Source organism: Clarias gariepinus, chromosome 5 (assembly GCF_024256425.1).
Source record: "Clarias gariepinus isolate MV-2021 ecotype Netherlands chromosome 5, CGAR_prim_01v2, whole genome shotgun sequence".
Classification (NCBI taxonomy): Eukaryota; Metazoa; Chordata; class Actinopteri; order Siluriformes; family Clariidae; genus Clarias; species Clarias gariepinus.
Genome location: NC_071104.1, coordinates 3,881,219 through 3,898,800, shown reverse-complemented (window position 1 = coordinate 3,898,800; position 17,582 = coordinate 3,881,219). Strand labels below are relative to the sequence as shown.

At 42.6% G+C, this 17,582-nt stretch overlaps 1 protein-coding gene and 4 non-coding genes across 5 annotated transcripts in view; 3 read left to right on the top strand and 2 right to left on the bottom strand.

Annotated features, from left to right (window-relative positions):
• Positions 1–17,582, top strand: part of LOC128524461 (nuclear factor 7, brain-like) — a 561,325-nt gene that overhangs the window by 32,902 nt on the left and 510,841 nt on the right. The gene's annotated exons all lie outside the window — the stretch shown is intronic.
• Positions 3,118–3,199, top strand: trnas-aga (transfer RNA serine (anticodon AGA)). The gene has a single exon. It is a non-coding gene; the product is annotated as a tRNA-Ser (tRNA).
• Positions 10,110–10,183, bottom strand: trnat-ugu (transfer RNA threonine (anticodon UGU)). The gene has a single exon. It is a non-coding gene; the product is annotated as a tRNA-Thr (tRNA).
• trnas-aga (transfer RNA serine (anticodon AGA)) lies at positions 12,288–12,369 on the top strand. The gene has a single exon. It is a non-coding gene; the product is annotated as a tRNA-Ser (tRNA).
• On the bottom strand, positions 14,294–14,367 carry trnat-ugu (transfer RNA threonine (anticodon UGU)). Its single transcript has one exon. It is a non-coding gene; the product is annotated as a tRNA-Thr (tRNA).

Here is a 17,582-nt window from a genome sequence, read left to right as displayed (position 1 = left end):
AGGGACTGAAGCCACAGACCCTGAGATTAAAATACCAGTGCGTTACCGACTGAGAAAAACAGCCAACTCGGTCGTTATTCTTTTGCAGCCAACACCGTTCTTCAAATTTTCTACAGTTTTGCACACAAACTTTTTCAACATTCTTCTCTGATCAAATGGATCGTGTACTCTGGATCAGACAAAGACATCCACATCGGATCGTAGTAGCTTTCAGCAACTTATCACTGTATGCTTTTTTAGAAAGTGGGCACAAGGGAGCTTTCAGTAATGGCTAATCAGAAAGCTTGTGCATTGTGTGACCTTAACCCATGAGCTGTTAATGGTCAGACATAAAGCAAAGATTTCCTTTTTTCCACAGAAACCATGACCATAAATGAAGTCCCACAGTGCTATACCATGCTTCACAGAGCACGCCAAACTGCCAGTCATGGTGTTTCAACTCAGGTTGTTCCAAGTTCATTGCAGGCAAAGATCATGCCTGTTGCAGTAGATTTCAGGCTTGCAAAAATGAACAAACTTCAAACACACGGTATGTTATATATTTGCAACTGGCAAAAAAAAAAAAAAAATATATATATATATATATATATATATATATATATATATATACTAGTTTATTGACAGCCATTGTCCTCATTTAAATGTAACCAAATGTCAACATCAGGCAAATGTTCCACGGCTACTCAGAAAATGATTCAATTCTTGCAAATCAAAATGCCAGTTTTCATTCACTTCTGTGGGCGGAATAGAGCTACCTTGCTTGACACCATGGACAGGTGTCTACCTCTGGAAAACACATGAAAACTGAGCAGAAATCCTGGCTGAAAGCAAGATACCCTGCCACAACCTGAGACCACAAGCACTTAAGCCTTGAGTTCCTCATGCAGTTGGACCCAGACCTTGTCTGGTGTACCAAAAGATGAAACTCACAACAGGCACTGCTGGGATTTGAACCCAGGATCTCCTTTTTACAAGACAGGTGCTTTCACCAGCTAAGCCACAGTGCCAATGGCCTGGGCGGCACCTTAGGCATGAACCAGCACTTTTAACCAAGACTCTCCTGGCCAAGACATAATCTGATTGCAATGCTAATATTTCCTCCGTCCGCATGCAAACCTCACTGAGCTCGTGAGACGAGTACTCAACCAGCGATGCCATGCAAATGCTTTGATGTTTGTTTGCCCATCCTAACTTTGATTTCGGCTTGATAAGATCCCAAAACAGGTGAAAATCCTCAAGAAAATGTCAAGTTTTAGATCTGTAAATGGCACACAAGCCACAGCAAACAAAAGGTTATGGCTGATCTCCAGCCATAGTCCTAACAAGCATATCACAACAGTCAGGGGGGAGGAATTAAAATCCACATGCCATGCACATCTAAAAGCAAGCAAGCGTTCATCAGATTGCTGCTGTGGACTTTGGCTCTTTGTCCCATAAGGATTGCGTGAATCAATGTCGTAACCTTTTGTTGAAGCTGGAGTTGAGCTGAGGGCTTGATTTGGGACAAATGGGCGGAAACATGTGGAAAACAATGATATTTCTTAAATTCAGCTGACAAGTCATTCAATCAAATATGGCACATAGGAAAGTGCATCTTGAACAGGGATTCCTGACCAAAGATTTCATTTTAGACATGGTGTGTGGATAAAAAGAAGGTAACAAGTTAGTGTCTCTGGCGGGACTCAAACCCACAACCTTTGAATAGCTCCACAGCTGAGTCCAGAAGTCCAACACGCTATCCATTGCGTCATAGAGCCAACCAGGGTGTTTTTTTTCAGGCTCTCCAAGATTCATGGATGCTCGAGTTCATTGGGCAGATGCTTTTCTGTTGCTACTAATCAAATTCCACCAAATGCAAACAACTATGGCAGGTGCTGATCCCACAAGCTGTCAACAGCGTCCACAGAATGCCTTGATTTCACCATGGAATTTGCCACAGATCCCTGTCTGACTTGCAAAGTTATTCAACTCTGGCTGTAAGAAAGGCAAGAAAGGGATAGCTTTCGCACCAACAGATGATTGTTGCAGTAGACACTGCTTGGATAGCACTGTAGCATGGAGACCTCAACATATAAACACTGGACTAAGCGCTAGATAACATATTAAATAAGGTATCTCCTCATCACCCATAGATTGAACGTTTTGTGGTGTAAGGTCCTACAAATCCGAGACATCATGTTACCACACGAATGACGATTTGGCAGCAGCATTATTCTGTTGCGTTTTTGTGAATGAGCCTCATACACTTGATTTGATGCTTGCAAAGGTCCCCAACAGCTGAATAATCGCAACCACAGGTCAAATTATATGTCAAAAGAAGGCAGCCAAACCAATGCAAATGCAAGAAATTATCTGCTCTAGTCATCGTCCTAACAGACAAATGTTTAAAGGTGTGGTAAAAAGAATTGCAGTCGCAATGTAGCTCATGACCGGATCATAATGTTGACAGCAGTTGTGCTAGGGATACACAAGATAGGACTCTAATCTTGGCTAATCAGAAAGCTTGTGCATTGTGTGACTTCAACCCATGAGCTGTTAACGGTCAGACATGAAGCAAAGATTTCATTTTCTCCACAGAAACCAGTCTGATCTGCATAGCAACAGAAGTGCACAGCAAGAGGCTTTGCTGGGATTTAAATGCTCCTGTTCACCTCTCCTGGGATCTCCTGTTTACTAGACGTCTCTGCACATGGTTGTGTTGTTGAGGCAAAGCACTGAGCTGAACTTCATTTTCACAGATACTGACAAATTCTTTTGAGATGTTCCACCGCATGTTTGAATGCAGAAATCAAGGAATCAGCTTCTGGATGATGATGGGGTATGAAAAGTTGTCTTGTTTATGATTTATAGGTTTATTTCATCTTTCTCACTGTATTTTGCAGCTTTGCCCATAGATGGTTGCAGAGGCTGCTCTCTAAACTGCTTTGCTGTTTTTTTAAGGTAAAACGTGAACGTGGTTCCTGTCTGAAGCCTAAAAATCCTGAACTTAAGCCAACCGATACACTTGCGTGTATTGGAAAGATCCAAGGCTTGCTTTGGGGAGGAGGTCAAGTCATGAAATCAGATGTGGCAAATGTCTATTCAACCACGGGCCCACGCTATGTAAACACACGTGGTGTAGTCGTGGCCGAGTGGTTAAGGCGATGGACTAGAAATCCATTGGGGTCTCCCCGCGCAGGTTCGAATCCTGCCGATTACGTCTGTTATATTGCACAAGAAAGACATGTTGCAACTCATTGTGTTGTGGCTGTGATTTGTAACAAATTTCCTCATGCCCTTAAGAGTTGGTGATTTGCTGAAGACATAATGGTGACATCCTGCCCCCTTTTCATCCTCAATAGCTGCTGCTTTGGTGGAGAAATCCTGTCACCCCCTCCCAACGTTGATCTGTGTAGGGAATATTTGATTTTTAGTATGTTTCATTGTATTCTGTGTGCATGAGAACAGAGTGATTTTCTTCCTGTTCTCACGACACAAGCTGCACTTTTAATAAACACATTTTATAGAAGTTTATGTTAAAGGTCGTAAAACTGTTAAACGCTCGTAAATGTAGAGCTACTCCTAAATTTATGTTCTTCCTTACCTTATCTTTTAAAAGCATTCCAGACTGGATGTAAACACTCCTGCATCCACCTTTTCTTTGGTTCTTTGTGTGTGTGCGTATATATACTCCTGTCTCCCACAATAAACTTTGAACGTCTCACTGAGCACTGACTTGTGTGTATCATTGAGGGGTTCCCTGGTACCAGGCGGGACAAGCAGAATACAGGCTGAGCACTGAGTAGACAAAAGGAGGTCTACCAAAATTCAAGAAATCCTTACAATTTGGGGGCTCGTCCAGGATACCTCTAATCAGGTGAGTGCTGCTTTTAAATTTTTTTCTCTATAAGCATAGAGCAAGCACGCTCTCTGGGTTTTGGTATCTGGACCATATACAGTACGGGGGAGGATTGTCTTGGGGCTTTTACGCCTGTTTAGCGCGCGCTCGCTTCTGAAAGGTTTCTTGAACTGAAGCATAGTGTGGAAGCTGTATTCTGTTGTATTCTTTTACGCCTGAATATCTAGCCTCTGCTTACTCTCAGATATATGAGGGTATGGGTGATCCAAGTTGGGATTATCCTTAAATGGGTTCATGTTATCAAAAATGGGTAGAAATGAAAGCTCTTTGGGATAAATATTTAGACATAAAAGAAACTAAAAGACAGAAGAAAAAGATTCTAAAGGTCACATCTGAAACTAAATTCAAGCCGCCTGTTCACTCAACCTTTCCGATCCCTCCTCCATATCATGCTGACATAGTAACGTCAGCATCTAACCAACTAATTGTTGAGAAAATCTATCCTAATTTGAATCCCACTAATCCTTTTGTGAGCTGCCCATCTGTGCCTGTCTCCCCTGTACCCACAAAACCGTGCTCACCTTCGTCGGAAGTGTGTGCCTCAGGAAAGGGAAAGACTCCCAAGAAGGTGTCAGGACGAACTTCTGACAGCCCTCTATCAGATGATCCCGAGGATACTGATGGTGAGGATGATGATAATTCGGACGATGAAGGTCCGGATGAGAGGTCTCGCCCCAAACCTCAACAAGAAAACACTGCGTTTGTTTTCTCTATGGGACCAAAGGGTCCAAAAATCCTTCCACCATCCGTAAGCACGCTGAAGGACATTATTAAGATGCTCCCTTCTCCCAACAAACCATTGCATTTTGTTGATATGCTGATAAAGGCTTCTAGGCACTGTCAGCTCGTGGGTGCGGATTACCGCTTTATTTTGCAATCGGTTTTGGGAGATGGGTACGATGAGGCTGATTTGATAAAAACAGTAAAATGCTTAGACCCTGAAAAAGACACATGGACTGTAGTGGTGAAACAGGAAGACGTAGAGGGTGGGGCAAGACGGAAAAAGAAGGAATATGACTTTCATTGGGGTAATTTTAATGAGGCTATGAAACTTTTAAAAGATGAGCTAACTACTTATCTTCTTGCACGTCAATAAGCTAGTCAAGATCTGTCACAGGTAACTAATTGTAGACAAGAAAAGAGTGAGACTACATCCAGGTTTCTGGAGCGGTTTCGAGAGACCTGGACCCTTTTGGGTGGTATGCCCCTCCCTGAAGAAAACCCTAACCCACTTTTCCTTACCACCTTCTTGAATAATTGTCGACCAGAAATCGTGAAAATTTTAAAGTTTCAATTGTCAGATCGTTCTACAATGACTATTAAAAAATTAGGTAAGCGTGTGAGAACACTAGAAGGAGATGGTATTTTAGAAAATAAACAAGTGGCATGTTTGTTTGTGGAAAGTGAAGGATACAGAGGTGGAAAAAAGGGAGGTAGAGGAGGCCGTGGAAGAGGTAGAGGAGGTCTGCAGGGTCAGAGTGTACCCCGTAGATCTGGTTATTGTTATTATTGTTATAAAGAAGGTCATTGGGCTCGTGAATGTCACACGAAGGCCCGAGATGAGGGACGTAGTAGACAAAATGTGTATAATCAATTGAATGATGCTAATGAGGTGTTTTCTCCTAATCCTTCCCAGCAGCCACCACAGCGAGTACAAAAACAACAGCAATATAGACCCAATCCCTTCTCAGGGATGCAGGTAGGAGCATATGATTCATAGGGATGCCCGCAGAGTTCCAGCCCCGCGATGTTACTTTGTACTTTCGAGTCACCTCAGGTTAATGAGTTGCCCTTTATAGAATTATGTATAGATGGTTCCGTATTCTCTTTCTTGGTTGATACGGGAGCCACAATGTCGTCTTTGGGTTGTCTTTGGGGCCGCTCTCGAATAAAAGTATCAGCTCTGTGGGAATTGAAGGGGTTGCTCAAAGAAATTATTTTACTCCTCAGTTAACTGTAACATGTCCTTTAGATAAGGGAATTCATCTTTCTCATCGTTTTGTTTGCATGCCGGATTGTCCTTTTAATCTGTTAGGTCGTGATTTAATGAGCAGGCTACACATGTCCCTGACTTTTTCTGGCGCGAAACTCACTGTTGAAGTGCCTGATTCAGTTTCTTTCTCCCACCTTACAAATATGCGTGTAAATAATTGTTTCCTTTCTTCACAGAACAGCTCTCTTCCTGCTGCCCTTGAATGTGTGCCAAGCAGTCTGTGGGCTGAACATAAGGATGAGGTGGGGTTAGTTCACTTTGTGCCTTATAAAGCTAAATTAAAACACTTGCAACCTGTGTACATCAAACAATATCCACTCTCCGAGGCCAAGGCTTCAGGAATAGATGAGACTTTAACCTCACTGCTCAAGCAGGGTGTTGTTAAACCATGTGTAAGTTCTTATAACACACCTGTTAACCCAGTCTTGAAACCTGATGGTACGTGGAGATTTACACAAGATCTGAGAAAAATAAATGACATAATTATCCCTGTAGCACCTGTTGTGCCTGATGTGCTTTCTTATCTAAAACTTTAGATGCTGTGGCACAAGGTTTGCCTGCCTGTCTCAGGGCTGTGGCCAGCTGTGCGGTGATGGTACAAGATGCTGAGAAGATTATTCTCTCTCATCCTTTAATTTTGTATTCTCCACATCAGGTTAAACAAGTGCTACAGAACCTTCAAACACAACATATGACGGCTCAGAGACGGTCTGGGTATGAGATTATCCTTTGTTCTACAAGTAACTTAGAGATAAAATCCACCTCTTCTTTTGACACCCTTGGATATGCTCTGGCACGCTTGATCAATGCACAGGACGACACGTTAGTAGATACAGATCATGACTGCTGTTCAGAGATCATTCACTCCACTAGTATACGCCCTGATCTGTCTTCTACTCCATTAGCAACTGGTGACACTCTGTTTGTAGATGGTTCTTGTTCAAAACCGTATGATGGGAAATTTCTCTGTGGTTATGCTGTGTGTGCATTGCCAGATATAACCATTGAAGCTTACTCTCTCCCTTTCTTATCTGCTCAGGCAGCTGAACTTTTTGCTCTAACTCGTGCGTGTGTTCTTTCTGAGGGAAAAGATGTCACTATATACACTGATTCTCGTTACGCTTTTGGTATCGCTCATGACTTTGGCCGCATCTGGCAATCCAGGGGTTTTCGTTCTGCTAAGGGGCAAGCCAATTTCTCATTCTTCTCTAGTTCAGGATTTGATAGACGCATGCCATCTACCTAGTACTCTCGCTATTGTAAAAACTAAGGGTCATTCTTCTGGTGACTCTATGGAAGTGCGAGGTAATTCTCTAGCTGATTGTATTGCTAAAAAAGCAGCTCAAAAACAGATTTTCTTTCCTGACTCTGGTTCTGATTTGATCAATACATCCTTTCTTGCTGATGTAGATTTATGGTCTTTGCAAGCTTCAGCCACGCCAAATGATTTCTCTTTTTGGCAAGCTCAAGGTGCCTACGTTGCTTCTGATGGTTTATGGTATTGTGCTGATGGTCGTTTGTGCCTGCCATCTCACTGTCTTCTGTTCCTCGTGCGCGAGTTCCACGGTGTTACACATCGCGCGCAAAGGGGGGTTAAGGAAGATATGAAAAAACTCTTTTGCATAGCCAACATGCTTGGAACAATTGATTTATTAATATCTAGATGTTTGGTGTGTGCTCAGAATAATGTGACAAAGGGTTTAGGTAAACACGAAAGTCTTCCATTACCTACTGCCCCGTTTGCAGAGTGGCAAATTGATTTTACGCATATGCCTGCATGTGGCACATTCAAATATCTTCTGGTTATGGTAGACAAGTTTTCTAGGTGGGTGGAAGCTTTCCCGTGTGCTCGTGAGAATGCAAAGGTGGTGACCCGAGTCTTAGCGAAAGAAATAATACCTCGTTATGGTGTGCCTCATGCTATTGACTCAGATAAAGGAACACCTTTTACATCTCAGGTAACACAGAATTTGTGTAAATATCTTTCACTGTCCTGGTATTTTCACATTCCTTATCATCCACAGTCATCAGGTATAGTAGAAAGAACAAATAGGACACTGAAAGAAAAATTGACTAAAGCAATGCAAACCATGGGGAGTAAAAACTGGGTTGATCTGTTACCTGCTGTACTAGCTGAAATGAGAATGACACCAAGAAAAGACGTGCACATGTCCCCACATGTAATTATATTTGGCAGACCCTTTCCCGTGCCATGGAGGAAAGGTAAACCCGCGATAGGAACAACTGATCTTGATGTACATATTGCTGAATATTCTGCTGCTCTGATAGATACTCTAACTAAACATTATGAACAAATTGCTGATGTGACTCCAATACCCTCAACAAAACCCACACATCCTTTTAATGTGGGAGATACTGTTCTGGTAAAATCTTTGACCCCCAGAAAACTGGGAGATTGTAAATATGATGGACCAGCAGAAATAATCGCAATTACTCGTACTGCTGTCTTAACTGATCTTTTTCCACAGTGGATCCATGCTACTAGGCTGAAGAGATGTCCTGTCGGCGTGAGACCAAAGGATGAATAAATGCGTGTGTATTATTATCTTTCTGTCTTTGTGATTTTTGTTTCCTAGACTAAAGACGTGCTGCAGTGATGTCCAACCCGTGATGTGACATAGAGAGAGTGACGTGCTATGGTAGGTGATAGTTGTTGTACATACATTCCAGCTAATGATGATGAACATGGAAAGATTTCTACTGCTTTGGAAAAGATGCGTGAGGTTACTTCTCAGTTAAAGGATGATGAAAAGGGTCAAGAAGGTTGGGGAGTTTGGTATACTTTGTTTGGTCAATGGGCTCCTTATCTCTCCCTTGTCGTACCGGTTTTGTTTATTTTATTGTTGTTGTGTCTTTTAGGTCCATGCATTTTTTGCTGTGAGCAAAATCTTTTGTATAAGTATGTTTCAGGTTATGTTCCTGCGCCGTGTCCGATGACCTATTATCCGCCGGCGACTTCTTGAAAGCTCTGAGTTTTATTCAACGATATTTCTTGTGAATAAAAGGGGGGAATTGTAGGGAATATTTGATTTTTAGTATGTTTCATTGGAAAGGAGGTCTACCAAAATTCAAGAAATCCTTGCAATCTGTCTTCCAATGACAAGCTGCCTCATAGACATCGGATCTGTTATATAAGTGCGTGGCCAGCGACCTGTAATCCGTGCAAGACGTGACCTTTCAGGAGGAAAGGAAAATCATGTATCTCATAGGAAATCATGTATGGATCAGCATCAATAACCTTGACCTCTCACAGGAGAGCTTTGCTTGCTAGCGAAGAAGTTGGCACTTTTCTTCATCAAGCGCTTGCTGCTTCGATTTTTTGGACGATGTAGACATGTGTGACCTTAACCCATTTAATGGTCAGAAATAAAGCAATGATTTCCTTTTTTCCACAGAAACCAGTCTGACCTGCATAGCAACAGAGGTGCACAGTGAGAGGCACTGCTGAGATTTGAACCCAGGATCTCCTGTTTACTAGGCAGGCACTTTAACCAACTAAGCCACAGCACCACAGCCAAACCTTAAACTCTCACATATACTCTCGCGTATCTGAGATGCTCCGGCAGAGGAACTTGACTATCAAGCTAAGATTGTCTCCACTGGCATGCAGCATGATAGGACCATGAATTAAATCCCACAGTGCTATACCATGCTTCACAGAGCACGCCAAAACTGCCAGTCATGGTGTTTCAACTCAGGTTGTTCCAAGTTCATTGCAGGCAAAGATCATGCCTGTTGCAGTAGATTTCAGGCTTGCAAAAATAAACAAACTTTAAACACACTGTATGTTATATATTTGCAACTGGCATACAGTTTACAGCAAAAAAAATAAAATAATAATAATATATATATATATATATATATATATATATACTAGCTTATTGACAGCCATTGTCCTCATTTAAATGTAACCAAATGTCAACATCAGGCAAATGTTCCACGGCTACTCAGAAAATGATTCAATTCTTGCAAATCAAAATGCCAGTTTTCATTCACTTCTGTGGAAGGAATAGAGCTACCTTGCTTGACACCATGGACAGGTGTCTACCTCTGGAAAACACATGAAAACTGAGCAGAAATCCTGACTGAAAGCAAGATACCCTGCCACAACCTGAGACCACAAGCACTTAAGCCTTGAGTTCCTCATGCAGTTGGACCCAGACCTTGTCTGGTGTACCAAGAGATGAAACTCACAACAGGCACTGCTGGGATTTGAACCCAGGATCTCCTGTTTACAAGACAGGTGCTTTCACCAGCTAAGCCACAGTGCCAATGGCCTGGGCAGCACCTTAGGCATGACCCAACACTTTTAACCGAGACTCTCCTGGCCAAGACATAATCTGATTGCAATGCTAATATTTCCTCCATCCGCATGCAAACCTCGCTGAGCTCGTGAGACGAGTACTCAACCAGGGATGCCATGCAAATGCTTTGATGTTTGTTTGCCCATCCTAACTTTGATTTCGGCTTGATAAGATCCCAAAACGGGTGAAAATCCTCAAGAAAATGTCAAGTTTTAGATCTGTAAATGGCACACAAGCCACAGCAAACAAAAGGTTATGGCTGATCTCCAGCCATAGTCCTAACAAGCATATCACAACAGTCAGGGGAGAGGAATTAAAATCCACATGCCATGCACATCTAAAAGCAAGCAAGCGTTCATCAGATTGCTGCTGTGGACTTTGGCTCTTTGTCCCATAAGGATTGCGTGAATCAATGTCGTAACCTTTTGTTGAAGCTGGAGTTGAGCTGAGGGCTTGATTTGGGACAAATGGGCGGAAACATGTGGAAAACAATGATATTTCTTAAATTCAGCTGACAAGTCATTCAATCAAATATGGCACATAGGAAAGTGCATCTTGAACAGGGATTCCTGACCAAAGATTTCATTTTAGACATGGTGTGTGGATAAAAAGAAGGTAACAAGTTAGTGTCTCTGGCGGGGCATCGAACCCGCAACCTTTGAATAACTCCACAGCTGAGTCCAGAAGTCCAACACGCAATCCATTGCATCACAGAGCCAACCAGGGTGTTGTTTTTCAGGCTCTCCAAGATTCATGGATGCTCGAGTTCATTGGGCAGATGCTTTTCTGTTGCTACTAATCAAATTCCACCAAATGCAAACAACTATGGCAGGTGCTGATCCCACAAGCTGTCAACAGCGTCCACAGAATGCCTTGATTTCACCATGGAATTTACCACAGATCCCTGTCTGACTTGCAAAGTTATTCAACTCTGGCTGTAAGAAAGGCAAGAAAGGAATAGCTTTCGCACCAACAGATGATTGTTGCAGTAGACACTGCTTGGATAGCACTGTAGCATGGAGACCTCAACATATACACACTGGAGTAAGCGCTAGATAACATATTAAATAAGGTATCTCCTCATTACCCATAGATTAAACGTTTTGTGGTATAAGGTCCTACAAATCCGAGACATCATGTTACCACACGAATGACGATTTGGCAGCAGCATTATTCTGTTGCGTTTCTGTGAATGAGCCTCATACACTTGATTTGATGCTTGCAAAGGTCCCCAACAGCTGAATAATCGCAACCACAGGTCAAATTATATGTCAGAAGAAGGCAGCCAAACCAATGCAAATGCAAGAAATTATCTGCTCTAGTCATCGTCCTAACAGACAAATGTTTAAAGGTGTGGTAAAAAGAATTGCAGTCGCAATGTAGCTAATGACCGGATCATAATGTTAACAGCAGTTGTGCTAGGGATACACAAGATAGGACTCTAATCTTGGCTAATCAGAAAGCTTGTGCATTGTGTGACTTTAACCCATGAGCTGTTAACGGTCAGACATGAAGCAAAGATTTCATTTCCTCCACTGAAACCAGTCTGATCTGCATAGCAACAGAAGTGCCCCTCAACAGGCATTGCTGGGATTTAAATGCTCCTGTTCACCTCTCCTGGGATCTCCTGTTTACTAGACGTCTCTGCACATGGTTGTGTTGTTGAGGCAAAGCACTGAGCTGAACTTCATTTTCACAGATACTGAAAAATTCTTTTGAGATGTTCCACCGCATGTTTGAATGCAGAAGTCAGGGAATCAGCTTCTGGATGATGATGGGGTATGAAAAGTTGTCTTGTTTATGATTTATAGGATTATTTCATCTTTCTCACTGTATTTTGCAGCATGTATGGTTGCAGAGGCTGCTCTCTAAACTGCTTTGCTGTTTTTCTAAGGTAAAACGTGAACGTGGTTCCTGTCTGAAGCCTAAAAATCCCGAACTTAAGCCAACCGATACACTTGCGTGTATTGGAAAGATCCAAGGCTTGCTTTGGGGAGGAGGTCAAGTCATGAAATGAGACGTGGCAAAAGTCTATTCAACCACGGGCCCACACTATGTAAGCACACGCGGGGTAGTCATGGCCGAGTGGTTAAGGCGATGGACTAGAAATCCATTGGGGTCTCCCCGCGCAGGTTCGAATCCTGCCGATTACGTCTGTTATATTGCGCAAGAAAGACATGTTGCAACTCATTGTGTTGTGGCTGTGATTTGTATCAAATTTCCTCATGCCCTTAAGAGTTGGTGATTTGCTGAAGACATAATGGTGACATCCTGCCCCCTTTTCATCCTCAATAGCTGCTGCTTTGGTGGAGAAATCCTGTCACCCCTTCCCAACGTTGATCTGTCTTCCAATGACAAGCTGCCTCATAGACATCTGATCGCTTATATGAGTGCGTAGCCAGCGACCTGTAATCGTGCAAGACGTGACCTTTCTAGAGACCGCCGTGTCAGGATGGCCGAGTGGTCTCCCCTGGAGGCGTGGGTTCGAATCCCACTTCTGACAAGAGCCCCTTCTCTTTGTTGCATTTAGAAAATCATGTATGGATCTGCATCAATAACCTTGACCTCTCACAGCATAGCTTTGCTTGCTAGCAAAGAAGTTGGCACTTTTCTTCATCAAGCGCTTGCTTCTTCGATTTTTTGGACGATGTAGACATGGTTGTGTTGTTGAGGCAAAGCCCGGAGCAGGGTGCCAAAATCAAGGCTACAGGTTCTGAGCTGAAATTCCTTTTCACGCATGCTGAAAAATTCTTTTGAGATGTCCCAGCACATGTTTGATTGGTGAAGTCAAGGAATCAGCTTCTATTTGACAATTGGGTATGAAAACTTGTCATTGTTCATGATTCATAGGTTCATTTCATCTTTCTGTCTGTATTTTGCAGCATTGCCCATAGATGGTTGGAGAGGTTGCTCTCTAAACTGCTTTCCTGTTTTGCTAAGGTAAAACGTCTACTCTGGATCAGACAAAGACATCCACATCGGATCGTAGTAGCATTCAGCAACTTATCACTGTATGCTTTCTTAGAAAATGGGCACAAGGGAGCTTTCAGTAATGTATTTTTATGTATACATACACATATATTTATATATATTGAAGTGCAGTGTGTAGAGCAACCTCGGGCAATTGGGCCATGTATAATTTGCAATATAGCTAATGACCTACAGATACACAAGATCGGACTGTTAACTTGGCTAATCAGAAAGCTTGTGCATTGTGTGACCTTAACCCATTTAATGGTCAGACATAAAGCAAAGATTTCCTTTTTTCCACAGAAACCAGTCTGACCTGCATAGCAACAGAGGTGCACAGTGAGAGGCACTGCTGGGATTCAAACCCAGGATCTCCTGTTTACTAGACAGGCACTCTAACCAACTAAGCCACAGCGCCACAGCCAAACCTTAGCCTCTCGCATATACTCTCGCGTATCTGAGATGCTCCAGCACAGGAACTTGACTATCAAGCTAAGATTGTCTCCACTGGCATGCAGCATGATAGGACCATGAATGAAGTCCCACAGTGCTATACCATGCTTCACAGAGCACGCCAAAACTGCCAGTCATGGTGTTTCGACTCAGGTTGTTCCAAGTTCATTGCAGGCAAAGATCATGCCTGTTGAAGTAGATTTCAGGCTTGCAAAAATAAACAAACTTCAAACACACTGTATGCTATATATTTGCAACTGGCATACAGTTTACAGCAAAAAAAAAAAAAATATATATATATATATATATATATATATATATATATATATACTAGCTTATTGACAGCCATTGTCCTCATTTAAATGTAACCAAATGTCAACATCAGGCAAATGTTCCACGGCTACTCAGAAAATGATTCAATTCTTGCAAATCAAAATGCCAGATTTCATTCACTTCTGTGGGAGGAATAGAGCTACCTTGCTTGACACCATGGACAGGTGTCTACCTCTGGAAAACACATGAAAACTGAGCAGAAATCCTGGCTGAAAGCAAGATACCCTGCCACAACTTGAGACGACAAGCACTAAAGCCTTGAGTTCCTCATGCAGTTGGACCCAGACCTTGTCTGGTGTACCAAGAGATGAAACTCACAACAGGCACTGCTGGGATTTGAACCCAGGATCTCCTGTTTACAAGACAGGTGCTTTCACCAGCTAAGCCACAGTGCCAATGGCCTGCGCGGCACCTTAGGCATGACCCAGCACTTTTAACCGAGACTCTCCTGGCCAAGACGTAATCTGATTGCAATGCTAATATTTCCTCCATCCGCATGCAAACCTCGCTGAGCTCGTAAGACGAGTACTCAACCAGCGATGCCATGCAAATGCTTTGATGTTTGTTTGCACATCCTAACTTTGATTTCGGCTTGATAAGACCCAAAACGGGTGAAAATCCTTAAGAAAATGTCAAGTTTTAGATCTGTAAATGGCACACAAGCCACAGCAAACAAAAGGTTATGGCTGATTTCCAGCCATAGTCCTAACAAGCATATCACAACAGTCAGGGGGGAGGAATTAAAATCCACATGCCATGCACATCTAAAAGCAAGCAAGCGTTCATCAGATTGCTGCTGTGGACTTTGGCTCTTTGTCCCATAAGGATTGCGTGAATCAATGTCGTAACCTTTTGTTGAAGCTGGAGTTGAGCTGAGGGCTTGATTTGGGACAAATGGGCGGAAACATGTGGAAAACAATGATATTTCTTAAATTCAGCTGACAAGTCATTCAATCAAATATGGCACATAGGAAAGTGCATCTTGAACAGGGATTCCTGACCAAAGATTTCATTTTAGACATGGTGTGTGGATAAAAAGAAGGTAACAAGTTAGTGTCTCTGGCGGGGCATCGAACCCGCAACCTTTGAATAGCTCCACAGCTGAGTCCAGAAGTCCAACACGCTATCCATTGCATCACAGAGCCAACCAGGGTGTTGTTTTTCAGGCTCTCCAAGATTCATGGATGCTCGAGTTGCAGGACATAAGAAATTGGATGCTAATTAACTTCCTTCTGCTAAATCCGGATAAGACAGAAGTTCTAGTCATAGGACCGCATACAGCTAGGAGTAAAATTTTAGATCACACCGTAACTTTAGATGGCCTTTCTGTTCCATCAAATGCAACAGTGAAAGACCTTGGTGTGATTATTGATTCCAGCCTTTCATTTGAAGCACATGTAGATAATATTACCAGGATAGCATTCTTTCACCTCAGAAATATTGCCAGAATAAGAAATTTATTGTCGCTAAACGACGCAAAAAACTAGTTCATGCTTTTATCACCTCTAGGTTGGACTATTGTAATGCCTTACTGTCTGGTTGTTCAGCTAGATGCATAAATAAGCTTCAGCTAGTCCAGAATGCAGCAGCGAGAGTCCTCACCAGAACCAGAAGATATGAGCACATCACCCCTATCTTATCTTCACTCCATTGGCTCCCTGTGAAATTTCGCATTGATTTTAAAATACTACTCTTGACATATAAAGCATTAAATGGTCTCGCGCCGCAGTACCTGAGCGAAATGCTAGTGTCTTACGATCCGCCACGCCTACTTCGATCAAAGGATGCAGGCTGCTTGTCAGTACCGCGTATTATGAAAAATACAGCTGGGGGCAGAGCTTTTTCTTATAAAGCCCCAAAGTTATGGAATAGTCTTCCAAATAGTGTTCGGGACTCAGACACAGTCTCAGTGTTTAAGTCCAGGCTAAAAACCTATTTATTTAGCCAAGCATTTTTATAAATAGATTTGCCATAGGTAAAGGAGCAGATCTGGGGGACTCATGGACGTAGAGTATTATGGTGAACTGGTATGTTTGGATGCTGTCTTCCTCACTCTCATTGATCACTCAGGTTTGCTGACGGTGAGGTTATTGTTTGCTTTACATGTCAGGAAGCCCTCATGTTTGTGTTTCCTTCTGGCTCTCCCTTTTAGTTATGCTGTCATAGTTAGTCCTGCCGGAGTCTCTGCTTGCACTCTACAGTTAATATACATTCACATTATACATTGTGTGACTGTGACCATACCTAACTGCCATCTCTCCTCTTCTTCTCTTTCCCCCCCTCTTTCTTTTTCCTCTCTCCTCCTGTCCCCCCCTTTCACTCTTTTTCTCTCTCTCTGTCGAGCTACACATGTCGTTCCTGAGCTGCCAGTGATCCAGACTCCCTCTGCCCTCCGGACCTGTCTGACCCATCCTGGTGCCCCGCTTCTGGCTGAAGATCTCGTCACATGGATGCCCCGTGTGTCTCTCTGGGATGCGTCTGGTGTCTGGGAATGATTCTCTCCACCTAGAAAATGGTTCTGGCCTTGACTGGTGTTGGCAACTGTTTCTCTGGGGACTTGACAGTTCGATAGTTCATGACTGGAACTTCTTACAAGTCTACCTGGGTCTTCAATAACTACCTGGACTCCATATTAACATCAATTAACATCAGCTATTATAGCTGAACTGCCTCCCACCCTACACAATGTATAAATGCAGATCATTTACTGCTTTCTGTTTCACCCAAATGAGGATGGGTTCCCTGTTGAATCTGGTTCCTCTCAAGGTTTCTTCCAATTACCATCTCAGGGAGTTTTTCCTTGCCACTGTCGCCCTCGGCTTGCTCACCAGGGACAAACTGACCATTTTGATTCATACAAATTCACATTTCATACAAACTTAAATAATTCTTTTGACTATGTAAAGCTGCTTTGCGGCAATGAAAATTGCTAAAAGCGCTATACAAATAAAATTTAATTGAATTGAATTGAGTTCATTGGGCAGAGGCTTTTCTGTTGCTACTAATCAAATTTCACCAAATGCAAACAACTATGGCAGGTGCTGATCCCACAAGCTGTCAACAGCGTCCACAGAATGCCTTGATTTCACCATGGAATTTGCCACAGATCCCTGTCTGACTTGCAAAGTTATTCAACTCTGGCTGTAAGAAAGGCAAGAAAGGGATAGCTTTCGCACCAACAGATGATTGTTGCAGTAGACACTGCTTGGATAGCACTGTAGCATGGAGACCTCAACATATACACACTGGAGTAAGCGCTAGATAACATATTAAATAAGGTATCTCCTCATCACCCATAGATTAAACGTTTTGTGGTATAAGGTCCTACAAATCCGAGACATCATGTTACCACACGAATGACGATTTGGCAGCAGCATTATTCTGTTGCGTTTCTGTGAATGAGCCTCATACACTTGATTTGATGCTTGCAAAGGTCCCCAACAGCTGAATAATCGCAACCACAGGTCAAATTATATGTCAGAAGAAGGCAGCCAAACCAATGCAAATGCAAGAAATTATCTGCTCTAGTCATCGTCCTAACAGACAAATGTTTAAAGGTGTGGTAAAAAGATATGCAGTCGCAATGTAGCTAATGACCGGATCATAATGT